Source organism: Corvus cornix, chromosome 5 (assembly GCF_000738735.6).
Source record: "Corvus cornix cornix isolate S_Up_H32 chromosome 5, ASM73873v5, whole genome shotgun sequence".
Classification (NCBI taxonomy): Eukaryota; Metazoa; Chordata; class Aves; order Passeriformes; family Corvidae; genus Corvus; species Corvus cornix.
This window is the reverse complement of record NC_046335.1, coordinates 10,964,466-10,982,976: the sequence shown is the minus strand read 5'-3', so window position 1 is coordinate 10,982,976 and position 18,511 is coordinate 10,964,466. Positions and strand designations below refer to the sequence as shown.

At 40.9% G+C, this 18,511-nt stretch overlaps 1 long non-coding RNA gene across 1 annotated transcript in view; it reads right to left on the bottom strand.

Moving 5' to 3' along the window:
• The window catches only part of LOC120410027, a 270,677-nt gene that overhangs the window by 238,497 nt on the left and 13,669 nt on the right, over positions 1-18,511 (bottom strand). The window contains exon 2 of the long non-coding RNA XR_005601950.1: positions 1,913-2,032. This is a non-coding gene — a long non-coding RNA (uncharacterized LOC120410027). The remainder of the gene's footprint in view (positions 1-1,912; positions 2,033-18,511) is intronic.

Below are 18,511 nucleotides of genomic sequence, written 5' to 3'. Positions count from 1 at the left end.
GTGGCTGTCACTAACACGGGCAGACATTCCTGGCACATATAAGCTTCATTTGGTACTTGTCAAGCCAAACCCTGCTGTCTGCTCTCACTGCCACTGACAGGAAGAAAGGATAGTGATGAGCATCATTTCAGTGGAGAAATAGGAAAGATAGGAAAGATAGGAAAGATAGGAAAGATAGGAAGGAAGGAAGGAAGGAAGGAAGGAAAGGAAGGAGGAAGGAGAAGGAAGGAAGGAAGGAAGGAAAGGAGGAAGGAAGAAGGAAGGAAGGAAGGAAGGAAGAAGGAAGGAAGGAAGGAGGAAGGAAGGAAGGAAGGAAGGAAGGAAGGAAAGGAGAAGGAAGGAAGGAAGGAAGGAAAGGAAGGAAGGAAAGGAAGGAAGAAGGAAGGAAGGAAGGAAGGAAGGAAGGAAGGAGGAAGGAAAGGAAGGAAGGAAGAAGGAAGAAGGAAGGAAGGAAGGAGGAAGGAAGGAAGGAAGGAAGGAAGGAAGGAAGGGGGAAGGAAGGAAGGAAGGAAGGAAGGAAGGAAGGAAGGAAGGAAGGAAGGAAGGAAGGAAGGAAGGAAGGAAGGAAGGAAGGAAGGAAGGAAGGAAGGAAAGGAAAGGAAAGGAAAGGAAAGGAAAGGAAAGGAAAGGAAAGGAAAGGAAAAGGAGAACCTGGGAAAGTTCGGTCTCAGATGTCAAAACAAATCCACTGACAGATATAATGGATTTTCCCAACAGATGTTACTTAGAAACAAACAAGTCTCTCAAGCCTTAGGATCATGCCTGTAGGAAATTTTAAGTCAGGTCTGCATCTTTATAGGAGTGCTGTTATTATATTAGTCAAGATAGAGTAATGATGTTATCAGGGTGAATGGTAGGTCAATTGAAGCGGATGTGCCCTCTGACTTAGTTTAAAATTGGAATGCATCAGCCCTATTAAGTGATTGTGGATGTCCCAAAATCCATTGCTCAGAAGTAATTTATTTGGAGCATGTCAAAACCCAGCAAATCCTACCATTACCAAGTCATTAGGTATTGTGATGGTTTCTTCTTAATCTTTTAGAATGATCTCTCGAATAGACAAAGCTTAGACCTTGCTTTCTACATGTACCTTATTCCGAAAAAAATTCTACTTAGATACTTTTTCTGTCTGTCATTAAAGGTAACTTAGCATGACATTCACTTCTAATCATTGCATCAAACTGGTTTTTTGAGCAACTGAAAGCAAGAGCATTGATCACATGCTCATGTTCTGCTGAAACTGGGACTATAAATGTTCTGACCATTTCCAAATGAATGTGACATGCCATAATGGATATCCTGAAAAATAACTGATGCAACAGCACCAACAGAAATATTTATATATCAATTTTAAAGATTTCGTCAACAGGTGGCTTTCATCTACTACATGGTATTGCTAGCTTAGTTACTGCAACACTGTGAACAGATGTTTTTAAGCATCATCAATAGGATTACTCTAGAATTTTCTCATCATAAATCAGCACACTGCAATGTCCTTTGTGGTGGGCAGTTAATATATCCTGCTTCCTTCAGTTCATCTATATGATAGTTCACAGGAGGATGAACGAGCTCACTTCTATTTGAGATGACAGCTTGATGCAGCATTTCAAGGCTTAGCCTAACATGCCCTTACTCGAGGTCAGCCAGCAACCAGTCCCAGAAAACATGTTTGTTAGATGTAACTGAAAACAGTTTAGCACTTGCATTAAAGTAATAATTAAACATGAACAGTGTGCCTTGATGTTGTTTAAATGAATGACACATTCCATGCCCAGAGCAGTTTTCAAACCAGTTTTGTGACAGACAAAACACAATAACTGATCCAAGAAAGAATTAATGAAAAGAGTACCAAGAGGTTAAGAAGCTATCAGTCTGACTGAACCATATATTATGCTGTCACTGTATAACATACCCCAAAAATGAAGGTGGAGCTCAGTTGCACCCAGCATGCCTCCACTAAAACAGCTGGCACAAACAATCAGATGGACTTGTTAGCAGCTTCCTCTTGAGAGCTGTTACATAAGCATGGGGACTATAAACAAGAAAAAGAGAAAGAAATGGAAAATAACTAGATAAAAATTCCAAGGAAAAACATTATTTATATGTATCTACCTTTGTCATTCTAACCCGGACAGAAAAAAGAAACCAAAGTTTTTCCTCAACTGTGTAAACTCTAATTTAAAATAGCTTTTCACAGAGATTTGTTTACACAGTTTGTATCAGCTAGACATTTCCCAGAGTCCCAGAGACCCAGAGCAATTGATAATATTGACATGTCATCCATCTTCTCTCTCTAAATCATAATGCCAAGCTGAGAACCCTAAGTCAAGGGACTCTAGATACATACTGCAATAAAGCCACTAGGGAGTAGGTGAACACTTAGAGAAACTAACTTTTATTTGGGTACCTAAGAGGAACTTCACCCTTTGCTATGCAAGTTCGAGGCAACTGCAAAAATGGGGCAGGTATGAACAGGTTGGGATGCCCCATTACTCAGCCTATTTGAGTCATTAGAAATGCTCTATATTGTCATTTCTCCACTTAGAGTTATGAAAAGAATCTAAAAAACAGGTCCAGAAGCAGAGACATATTTAAGTAACTGAATCCCAGTCTCTGATGTCCTCCTTTCCAAGTGACATTCTTGAGGTGCCTATTTCCAGGTATACTCCGAATGGGCTTTCCTAGTCTTAACAGTACTTCCCAATTTATCATCTGCAGATGAGGCGCCTCATTATACACAGAGTTTAGGCACTTTAATTCAGAAGAATTATACTAGATGGACTACATTCAGCACTATAAAATTTATTTCTTGTGTATCTAAGCTAAATTCGAAAGGGCACCTGGCCACAGAACTGCTTTGTATCTGGCCTGTGCCATGTGAGGGGACACTGGCTCACATGAACGAGAAGAGACGGCTCAGCCTCGGACAGCTGGTGAGCTTACTGTGCCCAAGTGTTGCCCTCACTCTCCCTGAGCTGATATTTGAGCTGTTCATAAACCAGCTGCTGAACCACTGGAGTTATTTAGCTCTTTAGGGCGGGGCAAACAGCTAGAGGTGATAACCACATCAGCTGTCTCAAGCTGGCAGCAACACATAAATCAATCAGAGGCACATTGAAATGGGATACACAGGCACCAGCAAACTAAACAGGAAGCTGCTTAAACCAGCCAGTAGGAAACACAAAGACAAGTGCAGTATAAGATTGCCTACACACACACACACACACACACAGATACACACTCATAAATGGCTCAGTCTCAGCCTTGGTTTTCTGTTCTTCCTCTGCTGAGACTTTTAACCTACATCTTCCAGCAAAAAGTCAGCCACCAAGATGGCACAGCAGGTTCCCTCTGTCCTACCCATCATCCAGACACATACACCTTTTTATTTTCGTCCTTTTTTAAAAAAATACTATTCCTCTTTCTTGATGCCTATTAGTCTCAATGAATAGACCTACCTCTCCTTCCTCTGTAGTAAATATCCTAAGATAGATTTTCTAGACACCATTCTTTTTCTTACCCCTCCAGATACTGCATAGGGAAAATTCAGCAGGAACATAAGTAGAAAGGCACCAAATACTAAAACCCCAGCCCTGGATAGTGTTACATCATTCTCCTGGCAAAAAGATGTTTTAATTCACCAAAGCAGGCAAAAAATCCCAACATCTCCTGACTGAAAGGTAAGAACCCTAAGGAATGCTTGATTCAAAACCACAAAACAGGCCTTTTTCTGATGAAATTATACATATTCTCTACACACTTTTTTTCTGTAACCACAAGCAAGACAGAAAAGAGGATGAGAACACATTTCCCTCAGTTTTAAGATGTGGGCTGAACCCCACAGAGATTGATGTGGTCAGGACACAGGCAGGTGGCACAAACTCAGAAACAGACTGGTAGGTTCTATGGGTATTTCAGTAGCAGAAACTAGCCCAGAAACTATTGGCATAGAGGGAGAGAAGGCAGGTGGGAAGGCAGGTGAATGCCAGTGACACCTAGAGATATCCTAAGCACTAAAGAGGCATTTAAATATAATTCCTCACATTAATCTAGCCCACTAGCTCTGGTGATTCAGTTGCCTGCACAAAGAATTGTGCTATTCTGCCAGAAAGCTGCATATCTATGGAAACATATGGAGAATTTCAGCCATCACCTTATCTGCACTGATCATTTATTTTCTTGGGATAAAAGCAGCAGCTGTAATGGCAGGAAAGTGAAAATATTATGCCTGTTCATACATTCTTTTCATACAGTTAGGAGACCAGTTCCCCTCTTCTTTATGCTCAGCACTGGCAGATAACGTGACTTCCTTTCAGAACCACATGCACTGTGTGTACAGGCTGTGTCCAACACTAACCTACAGAGCCATTCTAAGTAAAAACACATAAAAGAGAAGTGTACTTAAAAATAGAGTCACAATCATTTACTGTACTCAGCGTGCTTAAACAGTGCACGTAATACAGTTCAGTGTAATAACCACTCACTACTCAGGTTTCTAACATGAAGGAAGATACAGAATGGAACTACAGTTCAGCCTGGAACTAATTCTGGAGTACAGCCAACCTCATGCAATCCATAAAAATTCCTGTGTCAAAATGATGTGTCTCATTGTCTTGATGCCTTGATCAAGGTTTCTAAGTGTCTCATTTTTCTGACATCCTCCACATTAACAAACTTACAGTGAACATATGTTAAACTAACTGCACCACCATTGAAGTTCTGCTTAAGAATCTACTCCTTTGCAATTTTTTAATCAGCATATGTAGCTGTCCTTGTATAGCTAGTTCTCTTCTGTAAAAATTAAAGAGACCCTTGAAAAGGTAGTGAAAATGCAAACATTATTGCAAAAACTCCCTTCACCTGCAAATTACACCTTACCAAATTACATTCTTTATTATCAGCCACTGATAAACTGATTACAGGAAAATAACAGTAACACTTAGCCCTCCTGTAAATAATCCTAAATCACAAAGTTCTCAATAATCATAGAGGTCTTCACAAAATAAATTAACATCCCCTTGTTATATACTTAATATTTCCACATTTTCACTCAGGTTTCCCATTGGAACTGAGATAATTAATTTTATTAAAAGGATTTTTTTAAATTTTATTTTTCCATTTCCTTCAGTTATTTGCATGGGAGAATCAGAATGACAATTTACAAGAGCATATGGAATATAGGTAGAATGCACAAGTACCCTGCATTTTCATAAAGTCTCCACCAATCTTCCAAAAAGCCACTGACAGAATGAGAAAAACAAATCCACATTATAACCCAGTAAAGGTTCTCAAGATTGTTAAGTAACCTCTGCACTCCTGGTGGGATATGGGTTCCTCCTTCCCCCACCTGTAATCTCCAGCCAGCAGATGGTAGATGCTCTCAACCAGAAAAGCAGCCACATGCACCTGACAAGGGAGGAGTCCTGCCAGGGGCTGTGTGCGATGCCATACCTGCCTCCCCCAGCTGGTGCACCAGCCAGTGGGGGATTGGATCCAGCAAGATAGGAATGCATGGTTAGAGGCCTCCAGTTCTTAGAGACTGAATACATATAAGGGCTATGATTTTTGAAGCCAAATTCTTATTAAAAACAATAGAAATTTGGGTGTACAAATCCCTTAGTCTCTGTCCAGCCAAAGTAATTCCTCTCCCCCCAGCCTCTAGCTGCTACCCATTGGTTAGCACTGCTGGTACAATTTTTTAGAAGGATTTGTTGCACAAAGAGAGAGACTTATTAAAAACAGAAAAGAATGTGTTGTGCCTCTACAGCCAGAATCATAATTTAAAAATCTGTGTGCTGTATTTTAGTGAGTGCTCAAAAGATACAAAAGAGTTATAAACCCATAGGAACCATCTAAGCTCAAGTATGTGGCTGGTTTTCATCTTCAGTGATTCAAAGGAGGTATGTTTACTACTGCAGCTGGCACGGCATGCTTCCAGAAGAAACATTTTTTTAAAAAAATCATGTTTTCATTAGTATTTTTTTTTCCTTTTTAAACACTTCTCTCCATTATTTATTGGTTCAGATTGGTTGTGATTTGTTTTAGGATAACAGTCTAAAATGAAAATATTTTCATCTTATTTTATGATTATTCTCTTTTGCTATAAATAACCACTGAGCTATCAGGCCAACACTCTTTAGATTCCCCTTCTGTCTTTCCACTTCACTCTATAGCTAGATTGACTAAAATACGAGAAGGATAGTTACCTTTTTTGAGCTAACCAGGTGTAATTCTTTTCTCTGTTCAAGGTGAAATTCACCCAGGGGAACCAGCAGCTTAGAGCATATTTGTGACCAGACCCTGAACTACTTGTACAACCACCTCTTCTATTAGTTTCCATTTAAGTAATGTGAGTTCAGTTAGATATTTGTGATTTTGCCAGGAATTAAGGGGGGGAAATTAAGCAGCCCTTTAAAAACTTTCTCAAAGCCACTGGAGAACAAGTCAGCTGATGAGTATGTTTATTGCTCTTAAATAATTTGGGAAGAAAAGAGGAACCATTTCAGTGTTGAGAAATCTGTTAGTGAATAGACCAGACACTAGGTAAATTGCTATGTTTTCTTTTTATTTTTTTTTTCTGCTTTGTAGATGGCTATCACAGCAAGATTATTTTTTTTTCTGTTACAATTACTTCTGAGATGAACAGAGACGTCCATTGTCAAACCAGTGTCCCAGGGTGTCAGCTGCCTGCCTGCCAGAAGCCCAAATCCATGATATTACAGACATACTGCCAAGTTTCAGCCAGTGATCCAGCCATTGCCCAATGCTGTTCGTGAGCACTAATAAAACTGTCAGGTGTGACTCAGACCAGATCAACCAGAAGTGACTACTGGCTCTAGGGAAGGGCTGGGGAAACAGGGACACAGGAAGTATTCTGGACAACCTTCCTAATGGAGATGAAAAATAAATCATCTCAGACCATTCTATTTTGTTCCATGTTTATGGTCCACAGGTTAAGGAAGAAACAGAAAATAGGATCTCAAGTTTAGAAAGATTGTGACACAAGTTGCGCAACATTACCTTCAGCATTTTCATTGGGAAACCAGTAGAAGAAAGTTCTTCAAAATACATTACCATATGATTCCTGGATGAATTATGTATTAATATCTCTTTGTTTTGAAAAGATTGACTAAAGCCCAGCTAGAAGCAGAATGGTGGAATATTAAAATACACTTCAAATTTGCAGGGCATCTGGCTGTGAAAAGTAGAAAAACCTTCACAGGACAGGTTGAAGGGGTTGTCAATTAACCACTGGCTGTGAAACTGATGGGATGAAATAAAAAAGAAAAATTCTGTACTTCAGCAGGAAAATCAAATTAACAATTACAAAGTAGAAAAAAGCAAGTTAGCTACAAAGCTGTAGAAAATCTTTAATACAACCATGTGGAAACTATGTTAGAAGTATGATTCTCTTGCAAATATGGTTTTCTATGAGAGGTAACTAATCCACACCTCTTGGCACTTGTGATACCTCAAATCAAAAATAAAGTCCCATTTTGAACTATATGTTTCCAGATTTATGCAGACAATCTGAGTGGTCCAGAGAAGAACAACAAAAATAATCCACACACCAGGTTGGAATATACAATCTAGGAAGAAAAGCTGAAAGATTTGGGTTTGTTTAGTCTAGAAAAGAGACTGAGGGAAGACATAAGTCTTAAAATATGCAAGATGCTGTAATAACTAGGACAGTGATCAACTGTTCTTCAGGTTCAGCAAGGTTAGAAGAATAGTTCCGCTTACCGTGTGGTAAAAGAAGATTTGTTAGCTATTAGGACAAAATAACTAACAAAAACAGCCATACACTGGAACAGCTCACTGAGGCTGGTCATGGAATCCTCATCACTGGAGTCCATTATGGAAAAGTTAGACAAATCACTGTCAAAAATAGTCCTTGGCTCAGCCACAAAACAGAGAGATGGACTGGTTGCCTGAGCTCCCTCCCGTTCCTATGCTCCTATGATTTACTAGGGAATATGCAGTTTCTTGCAAAAGCCACTCTTTTTAGGGGTTTAGTAAGTCACATTGACTAATATATTGCATGCAAAAACCTCTATCCTGATGCCAAGTATTTCAAACTCTATTTAAAACTTTACCACTGTAAAAACTGTTATGTTCTAGCAGGAAAATCCAGGAAGTAGTACTCTGCAATATTATCGTACCAAGGGAGAAGCCAAGTAATTTCAAAAGGTCTTTCAAAATCTCATGTGTGACCACAAGGCAAGGTCAGAAAAGGCCAATGACATTTCTCGCAGAAGGTAAGAAAACCCCAAGACCTCAGAAGGTAAGAAAACCCCCCAAGTTAGGGTTGTCACAGCCTGACAAAAGCCAACACACAGCAGTGGCTGAAGGCTACATGGAAATTGATTCAACATACTGCTACAGCAGGAACTCTCTGGTGTCGAGCACATCTTGAGTATAAAAACTAACATCTAACTAGCTGACACATTTCAGAAGCTTTCATCCTAAAGCTACCTGGGAATAAACTTGGTGAATTTATTAGGCATGCCAGACACTTAATAAGGAATCCCTGAATGCTTAGAGCATCGCATTAGAAAAGGTAATACTATTCTCTGCATCAAACTATAATCAGTCCTTTGCAGAAGGGCAAAGAAAGCGCTTGTGGATAGTAAGATCCAGCAATGAATTCATTACAGACCCATTGACAAAGGCATTGCTTCATACCATGTGTGACACATCTCCTACAAAGAACCAATTTCGTCTCTCAGACCTTACATGCCACTGAGTAAAACCAAGAAAAAGGAAAGGAAGGCTACTCCTTTGACAAGAATGAGAAGAAATATTAAAGGCAGCCATACTACGGGCTCTGGCAGGAAATACTCTTGGAGGAAGTGTGGTGACTCCACTCCACTTTAACAACTGATGAAAACATCAAGCCCAGCAAAGGGCTATGAAGGTGCAATAGCATACTGCTAAATTCCAGGACAAAAATAAAGTTAAAATCTTCAACACGTGAGAGATGTTATCAGCTCCACAGATGATCCACTGGAATATCTATAATGATCTGACAAGGCATAATTCAGAAAAGTAATTCTGAAGTCTTGCAAACTTCAGTGGTATCCAGGTAATTGGCGTATGCTGTCCTGGTCAGAAAGAGTGCCCTGAATTATTTGCCCTCAGAAGCATTTCACAAAAGTGTCTGATGACAGCATGGAAGAATGCAAGCTACCTGCAAGGATAATTCATAAAAACAATAGCCAAGGGCCTGAAGGAACCCAGTTTTCTCGCTAAAATGTTTCAGGCAAGCTTCTGCAAAACATCCTTCTGCTTTAGAACGTTTCTACATACAGATTCTGTTTTTCAGAGATCCCATTCCTGCATTCCTTGCAAACCCAAAAACACCCGCTGACATCATTGGGCAATGCATTGGCATCAGGAATACAGGACTAAGCCAACTGAGGTTGTGGGTAGCCAAAACTGTGCTGGAAACAGTTCATCCTGGTTTGATCAAACCAACTTTTGAATTCACAGCTGGTTCAAAAATTGTGACCCTCCTAGGGTCCTAGCAGACCCCACTCCCTGCCATGGTCAGTGCAGATGACAGCACTTCTCACCTCCTCAACCCTCACAAGCTTGGACCCTGAAATCCCTTTTCCTACACTTAGGGAAGCAGTTATTCCTGCTTCCTGGCCCAGCCCTATTCCCTTACTCCCTGGCCCCACTCCCGGAACCAATTCATATGCAATGGGCTACACATCCTGCTGGTGAAGAAGGGCTAGGAGGGACTGTCTCAAGAAGATTTAAAATCTTATTAATGAATACAATATGAACTTCAAAGTCCTACTGGGGAGCACTATTTGTGTAATGGCAAGAAAGAAAAACAAATGTATCTTGAATCCTGACACTACTAAAGGCAGTGGAGAGAATCACCCAGGGAACCAAGATTTCAATCAACAATTGATTTTAGACTTATTCTTGTAGTGGATGGAAGGAATCTGCCTGAGAGAAGTGTAGAAAAGAAAATTCTGGATGGAAAGAAAACAGAGATCACAAAGGCAAAGTGCAAGGGTTGAAAAAAGCCAGAGTGAATTACAACAAAAGCAGCTAAAACAAAACCATGTTAGTTAAAATGGGAAAAAAAGCTTTGTTGGTATTAGCTAAATAGGCTTCCTGTAAAGAGTCAATGGGCCCTTAATTTTCTGTTATTAGTACTCTGCTTAAAGAACCTTAATCATCTTTTTGCAACCCAGGCATATGACCACCATATAACCCCATGAATATAAAGAGTAGGGATGCTGCAGATTCAGGACTACTCTCAACCTGGCAAAATAATTTTGGCCATGATCTTGATGGGGAGAGAGCAAATCCAGTCCTTGAAGTGAAAATCTCTTATTCGCATAGTGAGGGTCAGTTGCTCCAATGCAGCTGTTGAAATCTTGGGAAGGTTAACCGCCTCTCTTGTCCTGAGCTTGTTATGATCTACATTTCTGAAAAAAAAAACAATTCTCGGATTTAACAGGTCTCATCCAGCTACTTACTGCTGAAGGTTGTCAATGTGTGACCCCTTTGACGAACCCTGAGGAAAACACAGAATCTCAAACACAAAACTGTTGAGAAAATCCTTTTTATGTAGGGGGATTATTCTAAAGCAAAAATTTTTTCCCTTCCTATATTAGAAAGGAGCTGGTAATTCATTATTATATTGTAAACTTGGCTTCTCCCTACTCTGCACAGCACTGCACCAGTCTTTTGACTATAGCACACTCCCACCCAGTGAAGCAGGAAGATAGAGCTATGATTATTATTTTCTTCACTTTACAGGCAATGATAGTATACAGGGAGAAAAGAGAAGAAGATAGGGCAATGTCAGAATGACTAAGACCTTTAAATAGATCAATTACAGTTCTGAGTATTCTTTCTGCAAAACTGCCACTGAAATACAAGGACCAATTCTTGGTAATACTTGCTGTTTTCCCAGACAGCATATCACCGGTACAAACTCTCTGTCAGACTACCTGCCAGTCTCCCCAGATTCTGGAGGATGTTCAGAGATTGAATCCTCTGGGTTACAAATATCCACAGAAAGAAATCCCATTTTGAAGTTTTCCTCCTATTTGCCTTCTCTTCAATTAAACATCTTCTGCTACTCAATCTCTTCTCTACCTCCAGCAGAACATTAGTTTTCCTGCTGCAGAAGAGCCAGTGTTCAGATGCTCCAAAGAAAGAAGTTAAGAGCTCTAAAACCTCTCCAAATTTCTCTATTGTACTGTTCGACAGACAAGGAAAACAACTTTTGACACTACGGGTGTTTTTCATTATGATGGGGAGAAAAGACCTGAAACTACATTTCCCAACAGGCATGATAAATTGATTTTGATGGTGCAGAAGACTGTCATTAGCTGGCCACTACATTATTGCGCTCACGTCATAATAATCATTATTACAAGTGGATCAAAAATAAATCACCTGAAAACTAACTAAATAAAAAACCTTCACACCTCAAAAGCCAAACTAAAATCAGCAGAAGTATTACCATATTCCAATAGCCTTGCTTTCTATGAATACTTTTTTGCTTAATATTCCATTTTGGGAATTATTTTTAACTTGGTTGCTATATTCACTTGCAACTGAAGAATGGGAAATAATTCTTCAAGCCTTCTTAAAGTCTAAAACAAATTGTGCAGCCAGGCCAGATTGTTTCAAGCTTTGCTTTTAACCTTATGTTTGGCTATGGGGAAAAAAAAAATATCAAAACACCACAGTGTTTTCTTCAATCTTTTCATTAATTTCACAGAATTTCTAAAAACATGTAAGCTACATATCAAAACTTTAAACTACAAAGTCCCATCTCGGGATCTGGAGGAGTCTGCAGTTAATATTCACTGCAATTAGAATTCTTTATTGTGCAGAGGAATCTGTGTTCAACAGCATCAGAACATGGTTCTGTTAGAAAGCACTTTTACATAGACTAAGACAAAACTTTCATGAAGTATTTGATAGAGGAAAATGTTTTTTGAATTAAGCAATACATATAAAATTTCACAACCTTCTTTGACAGCAGATGAAACTCACCTTGCTCATCCTTGACCAAATCTGAAGTAAATCAGTTGATACCAATGGAATGAAACCGCTGTCGAAACACTTGGGGCAGTCCTACTTCTTCTGAAATTAGTTGCAAAACTCCCAGTGACTTCAGACCCCATACATGTAGCTCACAGACACAGTGCTGCTCTTGGCTGGCCTACTAACCTTAGTGACTTTACACATGCTATGCTTCCCCTTCCAGTCTCTGAGGAAAACCCTCTGTGCTCTTGAAGGTTCCTGGCCTAAGGTATCATTTTCTTTGTTTACTGTCTGGCTGCATAGATGTCTGGCAGAGATTTCAAAGTAAAGTAGCTCAAAAATATGCTCTGTGCATATACCCTGTAGTGGATTGCATCACACATCCTGCATCTGAAACTAAAAGCCCTTACCTGGTTCTCTCTGCTATTTGTGGTCTACAAAGCAGGTAATAAAATGCAGCTGTATCAGTAACACACCTCAGTAGTTTAACATCATTGATTAAAGTGGATTTATTACAGAATGACCTCAAGTAAATGAGTTCATTTTATTTTTCTTTATGTGTGCAAGAAAAAAATCCAAAATACTCTGAGTTCAGCACTGTTCACCTAATCCAGCTTCCATCTGTGCCAACATTCACAGTATGTACAAGAAATCCTGTACTGTACAGTTACTGAATTACATTTCCTCCAGTTTTGCAGAGCTTGGCACAGTCAAATGCTCCAAGTAAATTCAAAAGCATATTAAAAAGTACCAACTTAGTATCAACAAAACAAGTCCCTCAGATCAATAAGAAAACTGTTCTATAAGCTTCCAAGGAAGCTGCTTAATGTATTGAATGGAGTGGATTGCACTGAACTTGCTAAAGTCATGCATTTAAGCAATATTTAGTTTACATAACCTAGTGATACAGAATCAAACTACCCAAATGAATGAAGAAATGGGCAAACAGCAAGTTAGATTCCAGCCCACCCTTTATATATCCTTTTATATATATGACATATATATATATATCATTTTATATCTATGTCCAGCTTCAGTGAAACCTTACAATACCTCCTGTCACTACTATCCTGGATTCAGCTGGGATAGAGTTAATTTTCTTCCTAGCAGCTGGTGCAGTGCTGTTTAGGTTCAGTATGACAATTATGTTGATAACACAGATGTTTTAGCTGTTGCTGAGTAGTGCTCACCTGAAGTCAAGGTCTTTTCAGTTTCCCATGCTCAAGTGGTGCACAAGAAGCTGGGAGGGAGCATGGCCAGGGCAGATGAAGCAAACTGGTCAAAGGGACATTCCATAGCATAGAAGGCTATGCCCAGTATATAAACTAGAACACCTGGCCAGGAAGGGTTGGTCACTGCTGTAGGATGGGTTGGGTATCAGTCAGTGGATGGTGAGCAACTGTATTGTGCACCACTTGTTTCTCTTGGATTTTATTCCCCTTCCTCTCATTTTCATTATTATTATTGTTATTATTACACCTTACTTATTTTTCCAGTTATTAAAGTGTTCTTTTTCAACCCATAGCTTTACCTTTTTCCAATTCCTCCATCCCACCAGAGTGAGGGGGAAGTTAGTGAGGGGGAAGTCAGGTCCATGATACTTAGTGGCCAGTTGGGATTAAACCACAACAACCACAAAAAAAGTTTTTTCCCTTTTCATATTTAATTGCTGATTTTGTACTCCAGTATACCATTGCTTACCTACCAGCCTTTCTAAAAAGGCTAATGCAGCTATGGCACAACAGCAGTACTGGAGTCACAGTGAATCCTAAGTTGTGATAGACCCTTGGGACAGGTGTCTCTTCTCAGACCTTGAATTTCTCACACATCATGGATCTTGTCAATTTAGACAGTGAGAGGTGAATTCTAGCCTGTCTTTTCCAGGAAAAACAGGACAAGCAGAGAAAGTACAAGGTCCTGGGAGGATTCATCGATTCCTCCTTTACTCTGGATAGTATGTGCTAGCTTAACAGGAAAAATCTGACCAACAAGATTGAAATCTAGCTTTTACCCACTCCTAGTGAAAGCAAAACCATTATGCAGTCTAAAGAGAAGAATAAATTTATTTCAACTTTAAAGTCAATTAATATCAACATCCTTGATCTTAAAGCAGTACCACATCATAGGTTATTATTACTGTCATTCAAAGAAAGGCAAAAAATCTGGTGCAACTTTCACAGAATAGTTGGGGTTGGGAGGGACCCCTGGAGATCACCTAGTCCACCCCCCCTGCTAAAGCAGGTTCACCTGCAGCAGGTTGCACAGTTCAGGCAGATTTTCAATACCTCCAGAGAAGGAGACTTCACAACCACTGGGAAGACTGTTTCAGTGGTCTGCCACCCACACAGTAAAAAAGGCTTTCCTCATATTAAGATGGAACTCCCCGGGTTTCAGGTTTTGCCCCTTGTCCCATCACTGGGCACCAGTGAAAAGTCTGGTCCCATCCTCTTGACATCCACACTTAAGATATTTCTTTGCACTAAGATCCCCTTATCTCTTCTCAAGGCTGAACAGGCCCAGCTCCCTCAGCCTTTCCTCAGAGATGCTCCAGTCCCCTCATCATCTTTATTGCTCTCTGCTGGACACACGCCAGTGGTCCCTTGTCTTTCTTGATCAGAGAAGCTCAGAACTGGACACAGAACTCCACATGCAGCCTCACCAGGGCTGAGCAGAGGGGCAGGATCACCTCCCTTAACCTGCCAGCAATGCTCTCCCTAATGCACCCCAGGATACCATTGGCCATCTTGGGCCCCCACTGCTGGCTTGTGGACAGCTTGTTGTCCACCAGAACCCCCAGGTCCTTCTGCTCAGAGCTGTTTTCCAGCAGGTCAGTCCCCAGCCTGTGCTGGTACAGGGGGTTATTCCTCTCCAGCTGCAGACCCTGCACTTGCCTTTGTTGAATTTCATCAGGTTCCTCTCCACCCAGCTCTCCAGCCTATCCAGGTCTTGCTGGATGGCAGCACAGCTCTCTGAGGTACCAGCCACTCACCCCAGTTTTGCACCACCAGCAAACTTGCTGAGGCTGCACTCAGTTCTTTCATCCAGGGCACTGATGAGTAAGATGAACAAGATGGGACCGAGTGCTGATCCCTGAGTAACACCACAGGCTGCAGGCCTCCAACTGGTCTCTGTGCTACTGATCACAAAACTATGAGCTCTGACATGCATTTGGTTCTCAGTCTACACCACTACCCACTCATTCAACCCACACTTCCTGAGCTTGTCCATGAAGATGTATGGGGAAACAGTGTTAAAAGCTTTGCTGAAGTCAAGGTAGACAACATCCACTGCTCTCCTCTCATCTATCCAGCCAGTCGGTCCATCCTAGAAGCCTATCAGATTGGTCAAGCATGATATCCCCTAAGTGAATCCATGCTGACTACGCCTCATGACTTTCTTTACTTCCACATGTTTAGAGATGACACCTAGAACAAGTTGTTCCATCCCCTCTCCAGAGATGGAGGTGAGACTGACTGGCCTTTAGCTTCCTGGATCCTCTTTCTTGCCATTTTTGAAGACTCTAGTGACATTGGCTTTGCTCCAATCCTCACACGTTTCTCCTGTGCTCCATGACCTTGGAGTGTGGCCTGATCTCAGGCACCTCTCCTATTCTCCATCACCACCAAGAGTGCCTTAGCAATAACATCTGGCAGCTCCCTCAGCACTGGTGGGTGCATCCCATCAGGATCCATGGATTTGCAGATGTCACGTTTGCCCAAAAGATCTCCAACCCCATCCCGCGAGAACAAGTAAAAGTCTTCCTTACTCCAGATGTTCTCTCTTGCCTCCATGGGCTGGGATTCCTGAGAGCTGACCTCAGCAGCAAACACTGAAGCAAACGAGACATTCAGTAACTCCACATAACTCTGTATCCATCATCACCACAGCACCCACCCCATTCAGCAGCAGGCCCACATTTTCCCTTGTCTTCCTTTTGCTACTGATGTACTTGAAGAAGCCCTTCTTGTTGTCCTTGACATCCCTTGCCAGATTTGATTCCAAACGCACCTTTCCATAATCTCTACTACACATCTGAAGCTGGACAGAAACACACTACATGTTTGTGAGTGCAGAAGCATGGATTTCTGCAGGTAAAAGGGTTAAGCATGTTCAGTTTCCCATATTTCTTGATCAGCTGATCCTAGACAGGAGCTCTAAAGCCTGCAGTCCAATTCTGGCTTCAAAACATTGCCAGTTTGCCCTCGCTGTTTGGCAAGAAACAGCAAAATTGTGTTAACAGTTTCTTTCAAGAATACATGTTAGTAAGAGCCAAATGACAGTTGTAATGACCCTGATGCATTTCTCTCCTTAGGGCTTTTTTGTTTAGAAGCCGGTTGCCGCCCACGAAGAAAAAGATCATTCTTTGTCATGAACTCTCCCATCACCCTGAGCTTTCCCCACTGCCACCAGCACTATACCTAGTGAGAGTAAAGTAAGAAACCACCTCCTATTCAACAAAGAGCTACTCCCACCTGGGACTATAAACACCCAAGTATGCATTAAAGGCCTGAAACAGAGCTTGCTAAAATCCAAGGAGTCCTTACATCAATTTTAACAGGCTCTTGGTCAGGTCTTGAGAGACTATGTTTATGAAATCATTCATTTCTTCCCTTGTTTATGTAAAGAACTTTTTTTTTTTAAATCCATGCAGAAAGACTCTATTAGGTCTTGTATCAGGGCAATGGTTTAATCATAAGCTAAATTAAGAAGTGTTACTGTCTGCAGCCAAAAGAAAGAAGCTAAGTCTGACACAGCACCTGTGCACTGCTTCTCTAGCGCAGCACTGACCTTGGTTGACAGGAACATGTGCCTGAAAAATGCACCCAAGGGGAAACTCATCACAACATGAACAATCACAGTAGAATGATAAACACCCACACTGCACAAGAAAGCTGCCAAACCCTCACAGCAGCCAGGACTCCAAGTGCATCTGGAAGGAAGTGTACCAAAAGAACACATGTGTGTATGCACAAGTATGTACATATGTGTTTGCACACACTCTCTTGCCCCACTTTGTGCCTAGAGCACCATGTTTCATTTTGTAATAAAATGCATGTGTAAAAATACATTTTTGCTCCCTTATAACAGAGACAACTAAGATTATCAGGTTCCCTACATGCAATCACAACAGAAGGTTATGCTGTCTTGCATTGATTTAATCATCCTGATCCATTCACATATATTTTTCTCCTTAACAAGATAACTGATGTGTTTAGCTTTGAGCAGCTTAGATTTCCTTTTAATAATTAATGATTACATGTTCCCACAAGATCATCAAAGCTGTGAGAAGGCCATAAAAACACATTCAGTAAGAAATAAGTCTGTGTTTCCTCTTAACTAATGGAAGAAACAATGGGTTTTAAATGTTGCATGGATGATTTTCTTGCACATGTGGTCTTACGCAAGATTCCTGCTGTAAAAGTCTAAGGTTGGCAGACATCTTCAAGGATGAACTGAAGAGCCAAAACAGTCTTTATGGGCTCAAATCTGTTCACCCACACAGGTACTTGCACAAGCAATTGCACAAGCACAATGCATTCATGCAGAGATCACTTAAACCATAAAAGATCAGGTACATTTGGTGTTCCCAGTATCAGAATAAGCCCCTCTGCAAAAGTGTTGGAAATGCAGAAATGGCCTACTGTGCCAATGAAGACTGAAAACAATTCTTGCTTTCTTCTATCATCTTTCATCTAAAATATTTTCTGTCTCCTGCCACATCTAGCTATCCACAGACCAAGAGTAATGAGGGCAATAAAAAAAGTTGAAGGTGCTTAGTTCTCTATTTGTAGCAACACAAGCAAGATTGCAAGAAATCCATTTTTTCTGTACCTGTATGTCAACCACAGGAGATCCATATCACTCTTGTATGAAAGAGACTTGGAAAAGAGTTGCAGCTCTGGTGAACTGTATGGATATTCAGGGCTTAAGCATAGGTGTAATTGCAATCTGCCTGTAAGAATGTCTGATAAACTTCAATTTGGAATGCCAAATCTGACACCTTTTAGGTAGCTTTCACATTGCAAGTGCCAACTCTGCTTAAGATGTGTGAAACCCTTGATGTGGCTAGAAAAAGATGTGGATCAGCTCAAGCAGCAGATCCTGCAGGGTGCTGAGCCACTAAAGTCCCTTCACAATCACTGGTGGAGTGCATTCTTCCCGCTCTTGCCCACATGTGTGCATTGCAGCATTTAGTCATGTAAACGTGGGAAGAAACAGTGCATGGTTTTGTTTTTGTTTCAAAGACTGACTGTGCCTGCAGACTTGCCAGAGCCAGATGCTGTAACTGCATAGTGCTATTCTGCAAGATGGGCCAGAATCTTCCAGTCGCTGGGTGTGGTGGGTGCGAGGTCGCCTCATTAGCTGTTTGAAGCTGCGTGGGTAGTTTCCATTGTGGTCTAGCAGCCATGCAGGACACACCCAAAGAAGCTGGGTAAACTGCATGCAGGAATTAGCCCACGCTAAATTCCACTCTTCCACAGCTGGA